This window comes from Myxine glutinosa, chromosome 4 (assembly GCF_964187855.1).
Source record: "Myxine glutinosa chromosome 4, kmMyxGlut1.1, whole genome shotgun sequence".
NCBI classification, from domain to species: domain Eukaryota; kingdom Metazoa; phylum Chordata; class Myxini; order Myxiniformes; family Myxinidae; genus Myxine; species Myxine glutinosa.
This window is the reverse complement of record NC_136264.1, coordinates 188,268,051-188,289,565: the sequence shown is the minus strand read 5'-3', so window position 1 is coordinate 188,289,565 and position 21,515 is coordinate 188,268,051. Positions and strand designations below refer to the sequence as shown.

The 21,515-nt window shown below is 48.5% G+C and overlaps 1 protein-coding gene across 1 annotated transcript in view; it reads right to left on the bottom strand.

The window, feature by feature from the left end:
• Nucleotides 1–13,771, bottom strand: part of LOC144891859 (uncharacterized) — an 82,480-nt gene extending 68,709 nt beyond the window's left edge. Inside the window, exon 1 of the mRNA XM_078776815.1 lies at nt 13,627–13,771. The gene's annotated coding sequence lies outside the window, so the exon portion shown is untranslated. The remainder of the gene's footprint in view (nt 1–13,626) is intronic.
• Between the last annotated feature and the right edge of the window lie 7,744 nt (nt 13,772–21,515).

The window sequence follows — 21,515 nt, the reverse complement described above, 5'->3', positions numbered from 1 at the left end:
CTCGCCTTTCCAGGGCTCGCCCAGAGCGTCCGGGCATGCCCGCTATCGCCTTTCCAGGGCTCGCCCAGAGCGTCCGGGCATGCCCGCTATCGCCTTTCCAGGGCTCGCCCAGAGCGCCCGGGCACGCCCAGCCTCGACTTGCCAGGCCGCAGCCAAACACGCCCGGGCAGGTCCAGACTCGCCTTTCCAAGGCTTGCCCTTGACACCCGGGCATGCCCGGTATAGCTTTTGCCGGGCAAACTTCCCGACATAAATGTGTATATATATTGCTGCCCGAAAAACGGGCTTGTCAGAATACCTGAGCTGTTTTGTTTCAATAAAGCAACTCGGACGAATTCCATCTTTGGTCGCGTCAATTCTTTCGACTCGCGTTGGAGCGCAGTTCCTTCATTGGTGACCTACCGACATGGATACGGCAGTGACGCTTAAACTGCCTACCTTCTGGGAGGCTCACGCGGCTGTTTGGTTCGCTCAGGCGGACTCTCAGTTCGCCCTGCGAGGCATCACCGCGGACGACACCCGCTTCCACCATGTTGTGGCGGCGCTCGGTTCCACCACCGCGGCCCGCGCCTTGAGCCTCCTCGAGCACCCGCCGGCTGCTGACAAATACGACGCGCTGAAGACACTCCTCCTCGAAGCTTTCGCCCTCTCACCGGCAGCACGCGCACGGCGCCTGCTCGCTCTGCCCGAGCTCGGCGACACGCGCCCGTCAGAGCGCATGGACTATATGCTCTCGTTGCTCGGTGAGCACTCTCCGGATTTTCTGTTCCGCGATCTGTTCCTTCGCCAGCTGCCTCACCCGGTACGCCTCGCCCTGGCTGGCACGTTGATCACGGATTCCCGCGCCCTCGCCAGGGAAGCCGATAAGATCTCCTCGGCGGGCCAGCACATCGGCGCGGTTACCTGGAGCCCGCCGCCGTCCGAGGCGACGCCCATGACGCCCGAGCGCCCTGCGCGGTTGGAGGCCGAACTGCCGGTGCAACTGGCGGCCGCCACGCCGCACCGCCCGCTTCCGACACAACGGCTGGGGCCTCCACCTGACCGGGCGTGGTGTTATTACCACGCCAGGTTCGGACACAAGGCTCGGACGTGCCGGCCCCCGTGCACTTTCGGCAGGTCGGGAAACGGCCGGACCGGCGTTCATTCCCAGCCATGAGCGCCGGCCACTCGGGCAACTTGCTCTTTATTCGGGACAAAGCGTCTGGGCGGCGTTTCCTGTGTGACACCGGCGCCCAACTGAGCGTCATACCCGCCTCCGAGCAGGACAGGCGGGACGCCGTTTGCGGCCCCTCTTTGGTCGCTGCTAATGGCTCGGCCATACGCACTTTCGGCCCACGCGTCGTCACCCTCTACTTCGGCAGCCAGCGTTTTCAATGGACTTTTGTGACCGCCTGCGTCCCCATGGCTTTGCTGGGCGCCGACTTCCTCTGCGCGCACGGGCTGCTGGTCGACGTCAAACGTCGTCGCCTTGTCAACGCCGAGACCTTCAGCTCCCTGGCGTGCACGATGAGCAGCTCCGCGCCGACCGAACTGGCGTGCGCCCTCCCGGCAGCGAACGAGTTCGCTCGCCTGCTCGCGGAATTCCCGGCCCTCACGCGGCCGACGTTTTCGGCCGTCGCGGTGCGGCACGGGATCGAGCACCACATACCCACTACGGGCCCGCCGGTCTATGCCAGGGCCCGCCGCCTCGACCCGGCCAAGCCCGCCGTGGCGAAGGCCGAGTTCGACGCGTTGGAGCACCTCGGCATCGTGCGGCGCTCCGATAGCGCGTGGGCCTCGCCACTGCACATCGTGCCAAAGCCGGGGGGTGGATGGCGCCCGTGTGGCGACTACCGCCGTCTCAACGATGCTACCACCCCCGACAGGTACCCGATCCCGCATATTCAGGACTTTTCCGCCCGTTTGGCGGGACGGGTCATCTTTTCGAAAATTGACCTGATACGGGGCTACCACCAGGTACCTGTCCGGGCGGCCGACGTCCCGAAGACGGCCGTCATCACGCCGTTCGGCATGTTCGAATTTTTGCGGATGCTGTTTGGCCTCAAGAACGCGGCCCAGGCGTTCCAGCGCTTGATGGACGGGGTGCTGCGCGACCTGCCGTTTCTTTTCGTCTATCTGGACGATATCCTCGTCGCCAGCACGTCCCGCGCCGAGCACCTCCTCCACCTCCGAACACTGTTCGGTCGCCTCAGCGAGCACGGCTTAATTGTCAACCCGGTCAAATGCCACTTCGGCGCGACGACCGTTGACTTTTTGGGCCACCGCATCACCAAGACCGGGGCCGTGCCGCTGCCGACAAAGGTCGAGGCCATCACCACGTTCCCACGTCCCCGTTCCAACAAGGCCCTCCAAGAGTTCCTCGGCATGGTGAATTTTTATCACCGATTCGTGCCCCGCGCTGCTCAGCTCATGTGGCCCCTTTACGAGGCCCTCCGGGGCAAGCCGGCCAAGCATGACATTGTTTGGTCCGCGGCCATGGACGCGGCCTTCGCCAGCGCCAAACGGGCCCTCGCCGACGCAACGCTGCTGGCTCACCCGGTGCTCAACGCGCCCATCGCCCTCACTACGGACGCCTCCAACTACGCGGTGGGCGCCGTCCATGAGCAATGGGTGGACGGGGTTTGGCAGCCACTCGCTTTTTTCAGCCGGCAACTCCGGCCGAACGAGTTAAACTACAGCACGTTCGACCGCGAGCTGCTCGGACTATTCCTGGCCGTTCGCCATTTCCGACACCTCCTGGATGGCCGCCCGTTCACGGCTTTCGTCGACCACAAGCCGTTGGTCTACGCAATGGCTAAGGTCACGGAGCCGTGGTCGGCCCGCCAGCAGCGCCACCTCTCCGCCGTGTCGGAGTTCACCACGGACATCCGGCACGTCGCCGGCAAAGACAACGCTGTGGCCGACTGTCTTTCTCGGGCCAGCGCGAACGCGGTCCACCTCGGCGTGGACTTCGCGCTCATGGCGGCCGACCAGACCACCGACGCCTCGGTGCAGGCACTCCGTGCGGCGGACACGGGCCTCCGCCTGGCCGACATTCCCTTCGCGGGCACCGTCCTGCTCTGCGACGTCTCCCAGGGCCAGCCTCGCCCCATCGTGCCCGTTTCCTGGCAGCGCCGCATCTTCGCCTCCATCCACGGCCTTTCTCACCCGGGCCGGAAAGCTTCTCAGAAGCTGGTGTCGGCGCGTTTCGTCTGGCACGGCCTTCGACGAAACATCCGCGACTGGGCCAACGCCTGCACGGCCTGCCAGCGGGTCAAGGTCCACCGCCACACCCAGGCCCCGCTGGCACCTTTCGCCGTGCCTGAACGGCGTTTCGACCACGTCCACGTGGACCTGGTGGGTCCCCTGCCCCCCTCGCGGGGGTTCACCCACCTGCTCACCATGGTGGACAGGACCACCAGGTGGCCGGAGGCTGTGCCCCTCGCCTCCACCACCACCGCCGACGTGGCGCAGGCGTTCATCGCCACCTGGGTCGCGCGCTTCGGCGCACCAGCGGACATCTCGTCCGACCGCGGCCCACAGTTCACGTCTGAGCTTTGGGGCGCGGTCGCCCGTTCGTTGGGGGTCACGCTGCACCGCACCACGGCCTACCACCCCCAAGCCAACGGGTTGTGCGAGCGGTTTCACCGCTCCATGAAGGCCGCACTCATGGCCGGCCTTCAGGACGACGGTTGGGCCGACCGGCTGCCGTGGGTCCTTTTGGGTCTTCGCACGGCCCCCAAGGAAGACCTCCAGGCGTCCGCCGCCGAGCTCGTCTACGGCCAGCCGCTCCGCGTCCCGGGCGAATTTGTGCCCGACGCTACCAGTCCCTGGTCCGCCGCTCGCCAGCGCTCGGACCTCCAGGAGGCCGCCCGACGATTTGCCCCCGTGCCGACGTCCCGCCACGGTGGCCCCCAGTCCTACGTCCCCCCGGCGCTTCGCACAGCGGAGTACGTCTTTGTGCGTCATGACGCGCACCGGGGGCCACTCCGGCCGCCGTACGACGGGCCCTTCCGGGTCCTGCGACGGGGCGACAAGTCTTTCATCGTCGACTTCGGCGGCCGGCCGGACCGGATTTCTGTGGACCGCCTCAAACCGGCGCACATGGACGTCGACCGACCACCACGGTTGGCCCTTCCTCCGCGGCGAGGCCGCCCCCCGTCCACAGTTCCCCCCGCTCGACCACCCACCACCACGTCAGACCCCTCCCCACGACCCTCCAGGGGTCGCTTCGGCCGGGTCATCCGGACCCCCCTTAAATTGACCCTGCCGGTGCAGGTCGATTCTGGAGGGGCGTGTGTAGCGGTTACCGCTGGATGCACACAATCGCCTTGCACCGGCCAGAACACGGCCAGACGCGCCTCTCCCGGGCATGCCCGGACTCACTGTTCCCGGGCACGCCCGAACCTCCCGGGCACGCCCGGTCTCGTCTTTCCCGGGCATGCCCGCTCTCGCCTTTCCAGGGCTCGCCCAGAGCGTCCGGGCATGCCCGCTATCGCCTTTCCAGGGCTCGCCCAGAGCGTCCGGGCATGCCCGCTATCGCCTTTCCAGGGCTCGCCCAGAGCGCCCGGGCACGCCCAGCCTCGACTTGCCAGGCCGCAGCCAAACACGCCCGGGCAGGTCCAGACTCGCCTTTCCAAGGCTCGCCCTTGACACCCGGGCATGCCCGGTATAGCTTTTGCCGGGCAAACTTCCCGACATAAATGTGTATATATATTGCTGCCCGAAAAACGGGCTTGTCAGAATACCTGAGCTGTTTTGTTTCAATAAAGCAACTCGGACGAATTCCGTCTTTGGTCGCGTCAATTCTTTCGACTCGCGTTGGAGCGCAGTTCCTTCAGCGGGTACTTACAGTTCGAAATTTTCAACTTGGTGGCGAGTAAAAACCAAAGTACTGCAAATCTCACAGGCAGACACGCCGCCATAAGCCAGGAAACGAAACAGGGATCCATCACAATCATTCACACAAAGCACAACACGACAGCACACGCTAAATCCAACAGAATCAATCAAATACACAGGACGACCGACTCAGCTCAGCCTGCTAGGCGACGATCGGTTTAGACGATCGGTTTAGAATTGTGACCTGTAGGCCGGTGACAAACAAACAGGCAGACAAACAAATGCAACCGACCAATATACGTGAAAAATCTTCGATTTTGCAAGTAAAAATACCCTTTACAGCCAAATCACTTGGTCATTGTCATGTCCAAATAACAGGCTTCCTAGCTCAAAGGGTGCCTGAGATATTGCCCAGATGAATAATAAAATAAAGAATTAACTAATAGTGAAAATAAATATATCATAATCATAAAAAAATGAAATAATTTATCTATTCACTAATGGAACACATAAACCACCACCATTTCATCAGAATCTGTAACTTTAAAAAAAAAGAAGTCATTAATTGAATAATTAAATAATTAATCGATTAATTGATTAATTGATTAATCAATACATCAAAAATAGCCGTTGCAGCCAAATCACTTGGTCATTGGCATGTCCAAATATCATCTTCCTAACTCAAAAGGTGCCTGAGATAATGGCCAGAAGAGAAAGGAAATGTATAAGTACTTAATTCATCGCTACTAATTAAATAACTAATCAATTAATTGATTAATCAATAAATCAAACATATCTTTTACAGCCAAATCACTTGGTCATTGGCATGTCCAAATATCAGCTTCCTAACTCGAAAGGTGCCTGAGATAATGCCTAGAAGAGAAAGGAAATGTATAAGTACTTAATTAATCACTAATAATTAAATAACTCATCAATTAATTGATTAATCAAAAAACAAAAAATACGTTTTTGACTTTTTGACAAAACGTTTTTGACAAAGCACTTGCTCATTATTGTGCCGAAATTTCAGCTTCCTAGCTCAAAGAATGGCTGAGATATCGCCCGGACAAACAAACAAATAATAAAGCAAGAAAACAAACAATCAAACAAACAAGTACAGATATATTCAAAGTACACCGCCCCCATGCCAAATAATGAAATATCCTACAGCGCGGCATTGCCGAGCCCCATTCGGTGCCCGGAAATGACGTTATGCAGCGCCTGGAGATGGCACAGGAAAGGTGCGGTGTACAAAAACAACCAGAGTGAAAACTGAGTACAGTACTCCCTTTCAGCGTGCGTCACTGCCAAGCCCCCTTCGGTGCCCGGCAATGACGTTATGCATCGCCTGGAGATGGCATAGGAAAGGTGCGGTGTGCAATACTCGCATTCCGATAGTACGTTATTAATATATATATATATATATATATATATATATATATATATATAATATGGTACTTGCATTCCAATAGTACGTAATTAATGGATGTAATACAGCCGGCCCAAGACATTCGCGCTGTCACATTTAAGGACCGACGTATTTTGCGGTTCACAACATGTGACCTGCTTCTACATTCCTGGCCACGTGCTGATTACAACGTGCCATGTGGAAGGGCTCCATGCTGATTACAATTCGCCGTACGGTTGTGAACCATCCATGTGATTTATGAGGAAAAAAAACATTTACTTGTGAGCTGTGTCAGCACGACTTTAATATATTAAGAAGAGCGGGGCATAAAGAAGGGGAGGGAGAGAGGTGAGGGGATGAAGGTGTGAGTGGGGTGGAGGTTGGGATGAGTTCCTCCAGGTTGGGGGAGAGGAGTCGGGTATGGAGGCAGGGCAGGTGGAGAGTTAGTTGAGAAAGAGCAATGTGTGTGTGTGTGTGTGTGTGTGTGTGTGTGTGTGTGTGTGTGTGTGTGTGTGTGTGTGTGTGTGTGTGTGTGTGTGTGTGTGTGTGTGTGTGTGTGTGTGTGCACAGGATCATGATAACTGGTGAGTGCAGTAGTCCAGCAGGTTAGCCAGGGCAGCATTGCTGATTGAAGAACAGAGCTTCCCAAACCTATCAAGATAGTACTAGCTCTGCTAGGTGGGTAGCGGTTCAGAAGTGAGGTCTGGCTAGGTAGATTGAATGTGGGATCAATGGAATGGAAGAGGAGTCGAGTTGGATGAGATGATGCAGAGAAGGAGGTTGGAAGTGTTGTGTGCTCAGGAAACCAGATGGAAAGGAGACAGGGCGAGGAGGTTGGTAGGAGGATAAAAGCTGTTGCACGTGGGTGGGGATGGAAGGAATAATAACGTGGGAATAATAGTATTGGAAGAGATCTGTAAGTAGGTGGTCAGAGTAGAAAGATGGGAGGAATGGATCGTTATGGCATGCTTGGTGATACAGAGGCAAATAGTGTGTATTATATCCGTTTGTGGGTCACAAATGAGAAGGACTGAGATGGAGAAGCAGGAATTCAGGGACACCTTGGAGAGGCTGATGGGAATGGCTGAGCTGGAGGTGATGCTGTGCAACAATCATGTGACAATAGCGGAGCCAGGTGAAAAGGAATGTGTTGGTAAATTTGGTTGGGGTACGAGGAATAGAGAGGATCAAGGGCTGGTGGTGAGGAATGGGATGGCCATTGGTGGTTCATTCTTTCGAAAGTGGGAAAACCACAAGATTAACTATATGAGTGGATAGCACAGAACAGAACTGGTTTGGTGTTTGTAAGGAAGTGACAGTTGTTGATGGTTGAGGATTGGAAAGCAGTGGTGGGAGAGCATGTTACCTCCTAGCATGCTCCTTCCTCACACCTAGCTCGGCCTCACGCTGTTGAAACCAAAGCCTTCAGAATCATTGGAATCTCCCGCGATGAAGCTACCTCCGAGGGCCTTTCACTCACTCACCGCAGGCAGGTTGGTGGTCTTTCTGTCTTCTACCGACTCCTCTCCGGCCTTGCTCCCCCAGCTCTCTCTGTGCTCTGTCCCCCAAATATTCTTACAGGTCGCACAAGATCTGCCAGCAACCCTCTTATGGTTAAACTGCCAAAATCTAGACTCTCCGCTCACCTTCACTCCTTCATTCCTCTTTTCTTCCACCTCTGGAACAAACTCCCTCACTCTATTCAATCCCACTCCTCCCTCCAGGTCTTTAAAACAGCGGTTCACCACCATCTCTTGTCTTCCCCCATTCAAAACCTTGATCTTTTCTACCCCCATTAATTCACCCCAGATCCACTTTTTTTTGAAATACCGACTTCCTTCTTTCTTGGTTCTAGCAGTGTCCATGTGTTTTATACCTCTCCCACCCCTCCCCCCACCCCCTCCCCACCTCCCCCCTCCTGCCTTCCCACCCCTCCTCTCCCCAAGCCCTCTCCCTCCCACAGATCTCCTGATGTCCCTGTTCTCTGCTGTTGTCCTTGTGTGCTTCGCTCTCTCTCCCCATCTTGTCTCCCACTCCCTTTATTGTATGTTTTGTGGGTCCGTTTTTTTTTTTGTGATTGATGTTAGGTCTGACACGAGTCTCGATCTTGTATACAAAAAAATAATAATAATTTAAAAAAACAACTGAGGCTGTTGTCCAGATTGTGGGAGGAAAGTCACTCTTCCGGAGGGGAAGGGGTGGAATAATCTGCATCTTCACTTCTTCACGGGTAGGAATGGTGCGGCTGGGAAGGAGCATTCTGGCTGGTAGTGTAGCAGCATAGCAAACCTGTTGTGCATTTTGTGATACAAGCACCAAATTTGGCACAAATGTACATTAATATGTTGCGAACATTTTCAGATATTGGGCCACTTGAAATTCCGTAATTTTTTTTTCAAATTTTTTCAAATTTAGTAATTTCAAATTTTTCGGGTGACACCGTCACAATTTCGGTCTTCGAGGCCGGCCGATATAGTGGGGCGGCTTAGCCCAAATATTCAAAAGAATTGTGCATTTTGTGATACAAGCACCAAATTTGGCACAAATGTACATTAATATGTTGCGAACATTGTGTGGTCAGCAATGAAGACGAGAGTCTGAATTACATGTATGCAAAAGACCTTGTGAACCAGTGAAGCAAATACACGGGTAAGCATGAATTAAATCTAGGGCATGATATAATTTCCATGATGTTTACCTCTACACTCAATGGTGGAAGGAGGTAATGTTTTGATCCCAGCTTGTCTGTATGTCTGTTTGTCTGTTAGTCCACAAAATTCCAGACAAAGCTTGTAGTAGTGGTAGTTGTAGTGGTAGTGGTGATAACAGAAATTGTTATATAGAACTGAACTTATATTATTATTATATGCAGAAAATAACTTCATTTCTATATGCCCTGCAGTGGACAGGTTAATTGGTTTATGCACTGAAGGGGTCACCCTGGTGTGCACTGCTGTGTTCTGCCTCACTGAGTTGTTCAGGTATGATGTACTCAGCACAAGCTTCCGGTCGGCCCGGAGGTGGGGGTGCGGGGCCTGTCACGGAACGTCAAAACAAACGGCCTGCCGGGGCCGCCCAAAAGTCGGGCGTGAGGGGCGCGTCCACTAATGGAACGCCTCTCGCTTCCCAGATCGAGGGCCACGTGGTCAGGAGAACCTCGTCCCTTCCGGTCACACTTTGCCTATCGGCCGGCCTCGAAGACCGAAATTGTGACGGTGTCACCCGAAAAATTTGAAATTACGAAATTTGAAAAAATTTGAAAAAAAAAATTGCGGAATTTCAAGTGGCCCAATATCTGAAAATGTTCGCAACATATTAATGTACATTTGTGCCAAATTTGGTGCTTGTATCACAAAATGCACAATTCTTTTGAATATTTGGGCTAAGCCGCCCCACTATGGTGAATGTAGTTGGTGATACATCTTTCAGCTTGAAAAATGCATGGAGAATAGGATCGATGGATATATTTTTCTTAGCGTTTGCTTTCAATATTTGGATCTTGTTCGATAACAAATGTTATGGCCTGATAAAACGTGCCGAGAAATTGGCTGAGGTTTTTCATGTTGAGCTGCTCGAATCGAGGTGGCACAGCATCTTCTTCCTCTTCAGGCCACTGCTCTTCCAGCTTAGATCCAGATCCTCGTTGCTTAAGGGTTCTGCATGAAACCAGCCTGCTTCGCTAGGTCCACAATTTGGCTTGTAATCAGTAATCAACGGAGCATCAGCAAAATCAGCAAGCGACGTGAAATTGTGGACACACTCAGCGCTCACTGTAGATGCACTCACCTCTGGCTCTCCCCATTAATCTTTAATGTTTTCCAAAGTGCTAATGTCCTTAAATCATTCCACAAATTCTTCTTCTCCTTAAAATCATTCCACAAATTCTTTTTCTCCTTAAATCATTCCACAAACGAGGACCTTTTTCTTGAATCACAGTAAGAGATAAAGGTATATGACATTTAGTTTTATGTGTGTGTGTGTGTGTGTGTGTGTGTGTGTTTGTGTGTGTGTGTGTGTGTGTGTGTGTGTGTGTGTGTGTGTGTGTGTGTGTATGTGTGTGTGTATGTGTGTGTGTTTGTGTGTATGTGCATGTGTGTGTGTGTGTGTGTGTGTGTGTGTGTGTTTTGGTTGTTATCTCCATTTGTGGGTTTCAGGAGGTGTAACAAAGTCCTCCCAGGTCCCAAAGTATCCACCTCCTCCTCTTCTGTACAGGATCATGGTTCATGGACCAAACTGTTCATCTTTTTCAGAGTTTTGTTCCAAGTTCTCTTATCAGGATCGTCACCGAACCCCAGATTGCCTCCAGTTGTAGTTCATTTGTGGTAATATTCCCGGGAATGGTTTTTTAAAACTCATTGAGGTTCTTCTTCTTCATTCCCGTTGCTCCAATTATCACTGGTTCAATTTCGATGCTCTTCAGCTTCCAAGATCTCTTGACCTCATTTTTGAGGTCCTGCTATTTGGTCATTTTCTTGATTTCTGTGTTGTTTAGGCCAAAATCGCTGGGTACTGATATGTCAATCAGCAATGCTGACTTTTCCTTTTTGTTCGTGAGTACAATGTCCGGACCCAATGCTTTGTTTTCGATGTTCACGCTTGATGAAATCATCAGGTCGTACGTGAGCATGAACCTCCTCATTTTCAGTGATTACCCTTGGTTCGTGTTTCCATGAGTTTTCTGGAACTGGAATGTTTACATTTTTGCAGATTTGCCAATGCCTCACTTTGCATACTTTGTTGTGTCTTTGTGTGCAAAGTTGTTCTGATAATAGTTTTTTGCATCCCTTGAGCAGGTGACTAATACTTCCTGTTTCTGTCTTTGTGTGTGTGTGTGTGTGCGTGTGTGTGTGTGTGTGTGTGTGTGTATTGTTACAGATTTGTCACTTCCGTTGTTGTTGTTTTCATCCACTGTAAACATTTTTGATTCCATGTACTATTATTGTTGTCATTTGAGGGAAATAGAGATTACTATTTTCAAAAGGTGAAAAAGTTAATGTTTTAAATGAAACCGGAACCGGGCGACGACGAAGAGGAAGAAGAGGAAGAGAAGGCGGAGCGAGTGAGTCGGACAAGAAGCCTAGCTGCTTTGAGGTCTGGAGCGAACGTTGGCGAACGAGAGTCACGAGTGAACTTTGGGTTTCCCAGGAAAAGGATTCCTGCGACAGAGTTGTCATCGCTGTGACAGATAAACCTGCGTGACAGGTTTTGTGGTTGATTCCGGAGAGAATCATCAGAGTGCCCTTACGCCACGAGAACGGGCCGTCGGCCATTTTTACCTCGCGCAGGATTTGCGCATCGCTCAAGGTTTTTCACTTCACTTCAACCATTTTCACCGCATTCAGACGTTAATCTGGTGTATGTGTGCAACGTGGCTTTTGAGTGGGAAATCTGTGGTTCGCCGATTTGGAGCCGTGGAATGTCCATACCCGAGGGTGTGATTTCCCAGTCGCCTTGAGGGCACCTTTGCGTAGCTTTGACAGTGGGACTGTGACTGTCATCCGAACGGGATTCTGGTCTCGATTAGACATCGTTCTGACGATCACTGGAGCGGATCGACTTTGGCTTGATGCCGGAATAGAGACATTGGAAATGTTCTTCTTTTCGCTCACTTGGAGCACAGTGAGTTATATTGTACGAACCTGATGGTACCATCATAGGAAATATATATTGGTTGTACAATTGATTACTATTGTTGTACTGTTATTATTGTGTGATCTTAATACAATACTTGTTTGTTGGTAACAATTGGTGTGGTTTCACCATTGATCTTTGACATACAGAATAACACATCTTTCTGCCGTGACTCCTCTCGGGGCTCGGAGGTACACCGTGACCGGGGTTTGGGGAGGAGCACGTAACAGTTTGTGTGTGTGTGTATATGTATGTGTGTGTGTATATGTGTGTGTGTGTGTATATATATATATATTTATATATATATATATATATATATATATATATGTGTGTGTGTGTGTGTGTGTGTGTGTGTGTGTGTGTGTGTGTGTGTGTGTGTGTGTCTATACATATGAATCTTTTGTTACTCCCACCAGGGAGTAATGCATTCGATCGTGTCTGTGTGTGTGTGTGTGTGTGTGTTCGTGTGTTTGTGAACAAGATATCTGGAAAAGTTCTGAACGGATTTGGATGAAAGTTGGTGGGATGATTGCCCTTGGGTTAAGGAAGAATTGATTAGTTTTTGGTGAAGCTCAGGATATTATTCCGGATCCAGGAATTTTTTGAAGGATTGTTTACCATTGGAAGATAGGGCTCATTTTTTTAACATTATCTTCTATATATTCTATATTTAACATTGTGATATGGAAATAGTTTTCATATTTGTTGTAAATGTAGTTTAAACTCGTGGTTATGCGTTAGAGCGGTGTATTTTGTTAGCAGCGTCGTCTTCAAGGTTCTTTTTTTTTCTCTAATAAAGACATATTCTGTCATTGTAAAACCACCAAAGTGTGTATTCGGTTTCCCCGTTTCATAAAATGTATCGTTTGATACGTATAATGCTTTAAAACTGTTTTTTGTTTTTTTACCTCAGAAGAGATATCAACATTTACCTCAGCGAATGTCAATCGCGGTGTCATTATTTGATGAACTTATAAAGACTTAGGTGACTTATAAGTATGACCAGCATGTGCACGGGATTCTTCCCAGAAGAATGAGTGGTCGCATTAGCTTGAACGACGTAAAATGAGCGAGTTTTGTTTTGACGTTTGGGCCCGTTTTACATGTTGTATCCCTCAGGAATGAAACGAACGTTTTCCTGGCTTACAATTTTATTTGAAGTCACACATGCCTCAAAATACACTCACTTATATAGAATTGAACGCTGAATCCGAAAATGTAAGTGAAATTGCCTTGTTTTTTTTTAACATTATCTTCTATATATTCTAAATATATATCTGTGCAGTGTCTGTCTTGTGTTGTCTTGTCTTGTGTTGTCACTGAACTACTCCCTCAAACTCTTGTGAAATCGTACTATTCCAACTTGACCCACGGCGGGAGTATGCGCTCTGCTGAGTGGCGTTCTAGTTTATCATGTTAAAATGTACGTATTTAATTTATCGTATTTACACGATTTATTTTGATGTCTCAAATGGTGAATGTCACGTTCAAACTGCAACTTTGTTTCATTACTTTAGGTGGGAAGCGTGGGGATTCTTCGCTCTAGTTAAGACACCGTGGGACGTTTTGCTCTGCAATGCAGCACCCCCTGCTGACACTGAACTCGGACATCAGGTCCTTTGTCCGAGTTCAGTGAAACACAGGATTAAGAATCTTTTTGTACAGTTTATATATTTAGTCGGTGGTTCTGCTTCAATGGAACAGGTTTACCTTAAAAGAGGAAATGAGTGGATAAGGAATAACATTTTGCAAACACATTCACCTACCTGAACTTCCACTCCAACTCCAAAACCATAGGCACGTGTTCGATGTCCCAGATATGCACCGGTCACCGGTGATGATTTGCCGTAAAGATATCCCAGAACTAGAAGCGGAACTAAGAAAATTCACGGAAATTCCAGATCGAGGCGCGTCACTCTGACGTCATGAAGGCGGGTCTACGTCATCACGTTGAAGCACGTCGCTAACGTGCCACATCATAACATGTATCATTCGATCCTTTATAACTGCACTGACCATAGAACTACCTGCGTTAAACTATTTCCAGTGACTTAAGATTAGTTCTTAAACCGCCCAACATAATCTGATCCAACGACCTGAACTCTTCTCGTCTGTTCCACAATATGAACTGTGATAAAACTCGCAGAGGGCAATCGATATATTACGTACGCACGGGGGGTTGGAGCTGGTTCAGGTGAAGTGGACAGGTTTGTGCGTGTTCACAGCAAGAAACGGAGTCTTCGACTTGGCGTGTGTACCTACGTACGGTGCCGTATCGCAATTGTTATACAATGACACCCACGTGGATCCTTCCAAACGATCTACGTACAACATATGAAGTGCAACGTTCCAAAGAAAGTCCAATTTGAGGCACGGCCCACACCTCTGTTTAACGACCACAGTTGTTCACACGTTCTTGTGAGGTTGTCCACATTCAGGAGGAATTTTTTTTGGCTCAAGTCTTTCACGAACCAGTTGGACAAGTGTGACGTTCCATTAAGGTTTGGGCAGGAATTCGTTATTTAGTGCCAGTGATGACTCGTCTATTTATTTATTTATTTTTAATGGTGTTGGTACAGCCCACGTACGAAGGGCAGGTAGAGGGATGGCGGTGAAACGCGAGAAAACATAGGGGGGCTTAGACAGAGCGCAGGTGCACTGGCAACACAAGTGGCACGCTAATATAAATCTCAACCAGGGTGAAAGATCACAAATGGAGGATCCGATAGGCGGATCTCACCTTCTGTCCTGGAAGTCCTTGGTGTCCTTGTGTTTGATACTTCTGCCACCCCCCTCCCCCCAAGCCCTCTCCCTCCCACACATCTCCCTGCTAGTACATGGGCTTATGTTGGGAAACCAAAGTTTGTGGACCGTTTTGCTAGATTCTTGGCAACTAGGCTTAAATCACTCGAAATAGCATATAAAAAAAAAAAATTGCTGTTGCCAAATTTTCACATCTTCATGGCGGCCATCTTGGATTTCAAGATGGCCACCATTTCGGACCTATTTTGCCTTACATCTCTTATTAATCAAGGTATCAGCACAAGAATAGTGTCCTTACCCACATTTTCGGGGTCAAGGAAGACAATGGTAATAATCAAATTTCAGCTGGATGGCCAACATCTTTATAATTTCAAAATGGCCGCCATTTTTAATCAAAGTATGAGCAAACATAGCCTAGTGTCTTAGTCTGAGACAATTGATGGACTAGTTGTGGTGGCTAGCAACCATCATAGACTTAAGCCTTTTCTGAAAGCAATGCTACAGTTTGTTAATCAGTTTGTTTCATCAAACAACTCCTATCAAAAATCCAAACGACGGGCTCTCTACTGATCAAACACAATGTCATTCCCAATAGGCTGGGCATCAGTGTTGCAGCATTTCTCCAAATCAGCATCACAGTTACACAATTCGGTACAGACTACATTTCTAGCTTTGCATGAACACCTGCGTGAACACAATTTGCTAGGACTCTTTGCAGCTCGTCCACAGCCACAGCGAACAAGTTGGAGAATTGAGGCTGGAGCAATTGCAACTTGCGTCAGGACTGGTCTCAATTCGCCTCAAACAGTTTCCCATCCCAAGGTGTTTGGGTCGATCACAGTTGGATTTAGAGTTAGATCTTGTGCCCACGTGTGTGCTTGCAAATGAGCACGCTGGACATGCTCTTTCCAGGCACCAGCAGTTGGTGTTAGTTTCTCGACTCCCTGATCAGCCTTCAGCTGGCGGAATAGGTGCCATCGTAGTTCAGCAGCACTTCTTATTGTGACACCTTTCGGACAGAAGAGGCGACAGAAATACTCTTCACATCCTTCTAGGACAGCATCAGATGGTTTATCACCCTCTCCAAGCTGAGCAATTGCTGACACAACTGTTTGACTACTTTCAGTGAATGCCTTGAAGCAAGATGTTTTACTCTTGCCCTGAATGTGGCCAGTGGTGTCACAGCCGGTGAGAGCATGCCACATGTGCTTTTGCCCTCTGAGCACCAAGCTGTTCATAGATTGGCCTTAGTAAGATTTTCCGACGGTTTTTTCCAGTGCCCATGATAACTGCAGCATCACTTCCTAGGTCATCACTTCGACGTAGAGCAAGTAACAACACATCTGTGTCTGGGGAATAGATACTCACAATGAATCCTGTTTTCACAAGTTGCACTGCATGCAAAATCATGTGTGTCAGCTTCCTCCTGGCTACTGACCTCTTTAGCAATTTCACATTCAAAATTGCTCTGGACACTTCTCCTTGTCACCGTTACAATCTGCATGGAGGATCTACTGTTGATCAATCTATTTGCCAGGAAGAGTGTCAGTGAATCCTTTGTGACATTACTAGCAAGGAATGACTTGGTGTCCTTGATTTTGGTTTGCTCATCAACAATATAGTTTTTCACTGCCTTGGTCTTGCCTCTACGACGTTCCCTTGTTCCTTCCTTCAATGATGCATCAATTGTGTAATTGTCAAACACAACCCGAAGCTGCTCATAAGCACGTCCTCTGCATTCGGCTAGCTGTACATACGCTGTGCCTAGCTCCTTGCAGTTCTGAAATTTCTTGACACTCATTAATTCTTGCAATAGCGCCATTCCATCAACAATTAAGCATGTCCTGGGTCTTTCTTGCACATTCTCAGGGTGTTCTGCAAGTTCTTCAGCATGGTCACTTGAGTTTGTGTCATCACTGGATTTCACAAGACCCTCCAGGAGTGATATGATCTTGCTCTTGTCGGTGGTGGGGTGGACCATTCCATTTGGCTGGAGAAGAGTTCTATTGGTATTGGACAGTTCATGTGCCCCTACCACTTCCTCTAGATCCACTGCTTCCCTCGATGACCTTGCAATGACTAGTAGTCGAGCAAACAGGGATGTCGTCACTTTCAGTGCCACTACCTCACTACCAGTTTTCACCAACAGGTCTTTGCCAACCGAATTCCAAGATGGCAATTTCAATTTTGTCATTGTCGACCACAGGTTTTGGTTTCCCTTTATTCTCTTTTCTACAAATGCACTGTAAGCCTCCTGTCCGAATTTCTCTGCATTAAGAATTCCTTCCTCCACAGCTTTAGGAATCACCTCATTGGTCAACAACTTGAACAGGCAGGTCTGAAACACATCCTCAGAGTTGTGCAACTTGAAAATGTTGCATTGGAGAAGTGTTGCTTTCAGCTTTGCAATTGATCGTTCCTGGTAGGCTACTTTGTTGGATGAAAGGCCATGATGCCTATCAGTTTTCTCTGAAGACACTCCAGCCAGGTGTTCCATTTCCTTTGATATGTGAGCGAGCTCGGGGGCTGTCAGACAGAACTTCTTAAGTGTTGCAGCTGTGGATGTTATTCCACTGATCCCGCCATGTCCTTTTGCTACTTTATTCAGATGTTCCATGGCCTGGTCTACACTGAGTCTTGTGAAAGGTATGCTGTTACTTGTATTGACTGTGAAACCACCAGCAGAAAACTCTTCCCACAACTCTGGATCTGTGTCCTTGATATTCTGCATTCTGGCCAGGTACTCTGGAATATGCCTAGCATATTCTAGACGATCATATGCAAAGAATAGTGCACACAGTTTCTCAAGTGTAGCTAGATACAGTGCCCAATCACCATCTCTGTTGGCGCGTAAGAATTGCAGAAGCAGCATCACCTGGTCCATGTACAGTCGGGCCCATCTGTACATTGGATTGTTTTGATGGTCAGCATCATACTGTGCAAGCTGTGCCTCTAGATTGATGGACTCAGTTGTTGCTAGGAAGTCCTGATGTGCCTTCAGAATATCTCCACCATCTCTGCAGGCATCACTCAGTGTCTTAGAACCTGTTTGAAGTGCCCCAAGAGTTTCCGGGTGGTCCTGGAAGAATGCGTCCATCCAAAGATCATATAGTGTTTGGAGAGTTATCTGATGTGCAAGGACAGCCCGATTATAGTGATTGCCATTGATGATCTGAGAAGTTGTCACAGAGCTGTATAGCTCGGCTTCTTGCCATGCCATATCAAGTCCACTGCCTTCTACTGAATGGCCTAAGCACCTAAGGGCACAGATGGCAGTGTGGAATCCACCTGGGCAAAGAATCCATCTGTTGCTATATCGTGAATCTAGGTGCTCTAGCTTCAAAACTCTCTTGTATAGATCCATATCTAAAGTTACTACAGTAGGCGTTCCAGGACACACTATCTGGTTCAATCTTTGAAGCTGTTCAAGGCCAGTTACCAATGTAGACCAATCTTGTGGTGCAGCATTGATGATTGGCATCAAATATGCATTGTCAATCATTGCTGACATCATTTCTGGAGAATCTTTTCTCAAAATGGAGTTGTAGGCAGACCAAATTGGCACTGATTGATCTCTTTCTGAATCCAGAGCTTCAGGAAGCTCAGCAGAATGACTGCCTTGCAGATCATTGTCCAGGTTTTTGACCTCTCTATTGTTTTCCTGGATGTTGCCGGTGCTGGAACCAATTGTGGGCTCTGTCTCATTAGTATCGGCATCTGTTGGTGCCCTATTCAGGTGTCGTGCCAACAACCATCCAAGATCATTGCTCTTTGCTATCGTAACCTCTTCACTAAACATTCCAACTTTGAAGTGGTTGTACATTGGACTTGAGTGTGGCTTTGGGTTGCCTTCGATACTGCACTCAGTAAGTTCTATAATCGTATTTGGAACATTGGAAAGTGCATTCGATGACATGCTCTTCTTGAAGATCAAAGGCCCAACTACTGCTTCACCACTGATTCTAGATTGATACACTCCAGCAGCCAGCCCATGGAAGCTCCCTGTACCATCTACTGTGTCAACCTGAAGATCGATGTTGTCCAACGATGCACGGATTCTTCTATCCTTCATAAGCCCGGGTGGTACGTATACACCAAATGTCCAAATCCGTTCCTGGATGGCTCCTGCAATGGCATTGCACACCTTTGACACTCGATCATATGAAATGGCAACTGCACATTTGTGCAACAATGTTACAGCTTTCTGACTCCGAAAGTTATGGTACATATAGAGCGACATTCCAATAGCATATGGACTGTCATTCATTTGCCGAAATGACGACTCTGGCGTTTTTGGCACGAGTGAAACCTGTCGAGGTGACTTGCATTCTCGAACCACAGTCTGCAATATTATCATGCATGTTTTCCGTAGTTCATCGGCTCGTGATGCAGTTGTAGCAGCTTGTGCTCCCTGAATTATCCATCGGATGAGAGTGAACAACTCACATGGAATATCCGAATCATTGTAGTCCAGTAAAGATCCCTGAAATGTCCATGCCTTTTCAACATCTCTAGAGTGAAGAATGGATTGTCGTACACACTTTGCACATTTGAATATCTGCAACATGTCTTCTTTGATATTTTTCTCCTTTATTGCAGCATCTATTGCTGTCCTTCTTGCCTTTTTGCCATGAATGACAGAAGGTTTTTGGCCTTGACCATCGGTAATATCACAACAAATGTTCTCACGGATCTTCTGTAACAGCCTGCCCCTGGTGATGCTGTGATTCTGAATACCATAGTCCCGCATCATGTTACTGTAGACCTCATCAGCCTCAGGTGTTGAGACAAACTGTCCATCATCGATGCAATCCTGTAATTCAGCGAAGAACTCAATTTCAGCTGATACAAATCTCTCTCTCTGTCCTAAGTCCCCATCACCACTTTGGTCACCTGCACAATTTTTGCGCTGTGGCATTTGCACGTAGCGACTCCAGTTGGAGGTCAAACAGCTCTTATGGTAGGTTATGTCCCTTGCAAGAAAATCTCCCTCAACGAGAAAGTCCGCAAGGTTGAGTTTCCAGACACTGTTGTCACTGTTTTCCACAATCTGTTTAACTGACCTACCAATATCTTTGCTTCTACACTCACAGCGTATCTCTTCTGTCCCGGTCTTTTTGTCCTGTTTCACAGTCTGACAGAAAAAGCACATATTCCGGCAGAATGATGGTACTGTCGACCGTGTCTGCCTTTCTGCTGGTGCTGAACAGGAGGCTTCCTCTGGAATAGGAGTTGTTGATGGTCTTCCTCGTTTCTTACCTCCGGTCAGAACACGTGTCCATTTGACTTGTGGCTTGTTCATATCGTCCTTTATCACGTTCAATATGCTGTATATGTGTCAGCATACCGTAACAGCTCCGATGCCATAATGCTTTTCTTGACATCAGATCACCAGTGGATAAGCCTTGCAGTCTTTGATTTATGGCCACATATGTCGGATTCCTGTATGTATCTCGTTTGGTGAGATTTCGCAAAAATGTCTCATATGTATCTGCCTGTGGTGTGCTTAAAGGCTCAAGCACTTTCCTTTTTATGTATTTCTTCCCTTGGCATAGCAAACAAAGACTGAAGTCAATGGGCTTCTTTTTAGCAGCAGGTTCCTCTGGCGTGGTCATGATGCTGGCAGTCATTCTTCCTCCACAGTTATCCAAGAATGCAACTTCTCAAGGTCGTCTGCTGCACATCTGAAAAGAATAAAGATTGTTAAAAAGCCATCCAACACAGTTTCAGGAATAATATTTGACTAAAACTAGATGTACGGTAGCTTGATTCTTTAGATAATATTTGGGTGTGGATCTGGCAGAAGAACTCCCCTGTCCCCCCACCTCCTATCCACCCCCTCCCAATCCAATCCTAACCATTATCTAAAAATGTAAGTACCTGTGAGTAAAAGTAAATAGATTCAATACCAGGACATTTATATTTAAACCTGATATACATGAAAACCTTTTAAAGTATGGCTTTGACCTGGAGTTTGGGCAAAACTAGTTTTAAAAATGGTGGCCATCTTGAAATTATAAAGATGTTGGCCATCCAGCTGAAATTTGATTATTACCATCGTCTTCCTTGACCCCAAAAATGTGGGTAAGGACACTATTCTTGTGCTGATACCTTGATTAATAAGTGAGATATAAGGCAAAATAGGTCCGAAATGGTGGCCATCTTGAAATCCAAGATGGCCGCCATGAAGATGTCGTGAAAATTTGGCAACAGCAATTTTTTTATTTTATATGCTATTTAGAGTGATTTAAGCCTTGTTGCCAAGAATCTAGCAAAACGGTCCACAAATATACATAAGCCTATGTATGCTATGTATACTATGTATGCTCTTAAATGTTGTGTGCCCTCAAGTGTTTGTGTGCTTCCCCTTCTCTTGTCTTCCGCTCCCTCTTTTTATATATTTTGTTTGTCTGGTTGATTTGTTTGTGAAGTAAATGTCAGCTCTTTCACGAGCCTCGATTCAGTATACAAAAAAAAAAAAAAAAAAAAACGATGAGAGAACTCCACAGCAAAGCAAAAAGCTTGAGTGCTGCCTCCTGCCCCAAAAACACAAATCTTCCCCATTCTTCCCTGTTGTCCGGATTCATCAGTGCAGCGGGGTCACGATCACATCAGAGTGCCGATCGGTCCCCATGGACCGGCCCTTTCCCTCTCGTCTCTTCCTGTGTCTAACTCTGTCGTGGCCCTGACTTCATGAAAGCAGGTGTACATCATCCTGGATGTGGGGGATCTCTGGGTCGCTCCTGCGAGATGATCGCCTGTCTCCGCTTCGCGGGCTTGTTCGAGAGAACTGTCTGGGAGCATACAACAACACAAACAAAGTTCCAGACACACAGAAGAGATACAACAAAAATATGACCTCGGAAGCAACTCCAGCAAGTTGAACACAGGT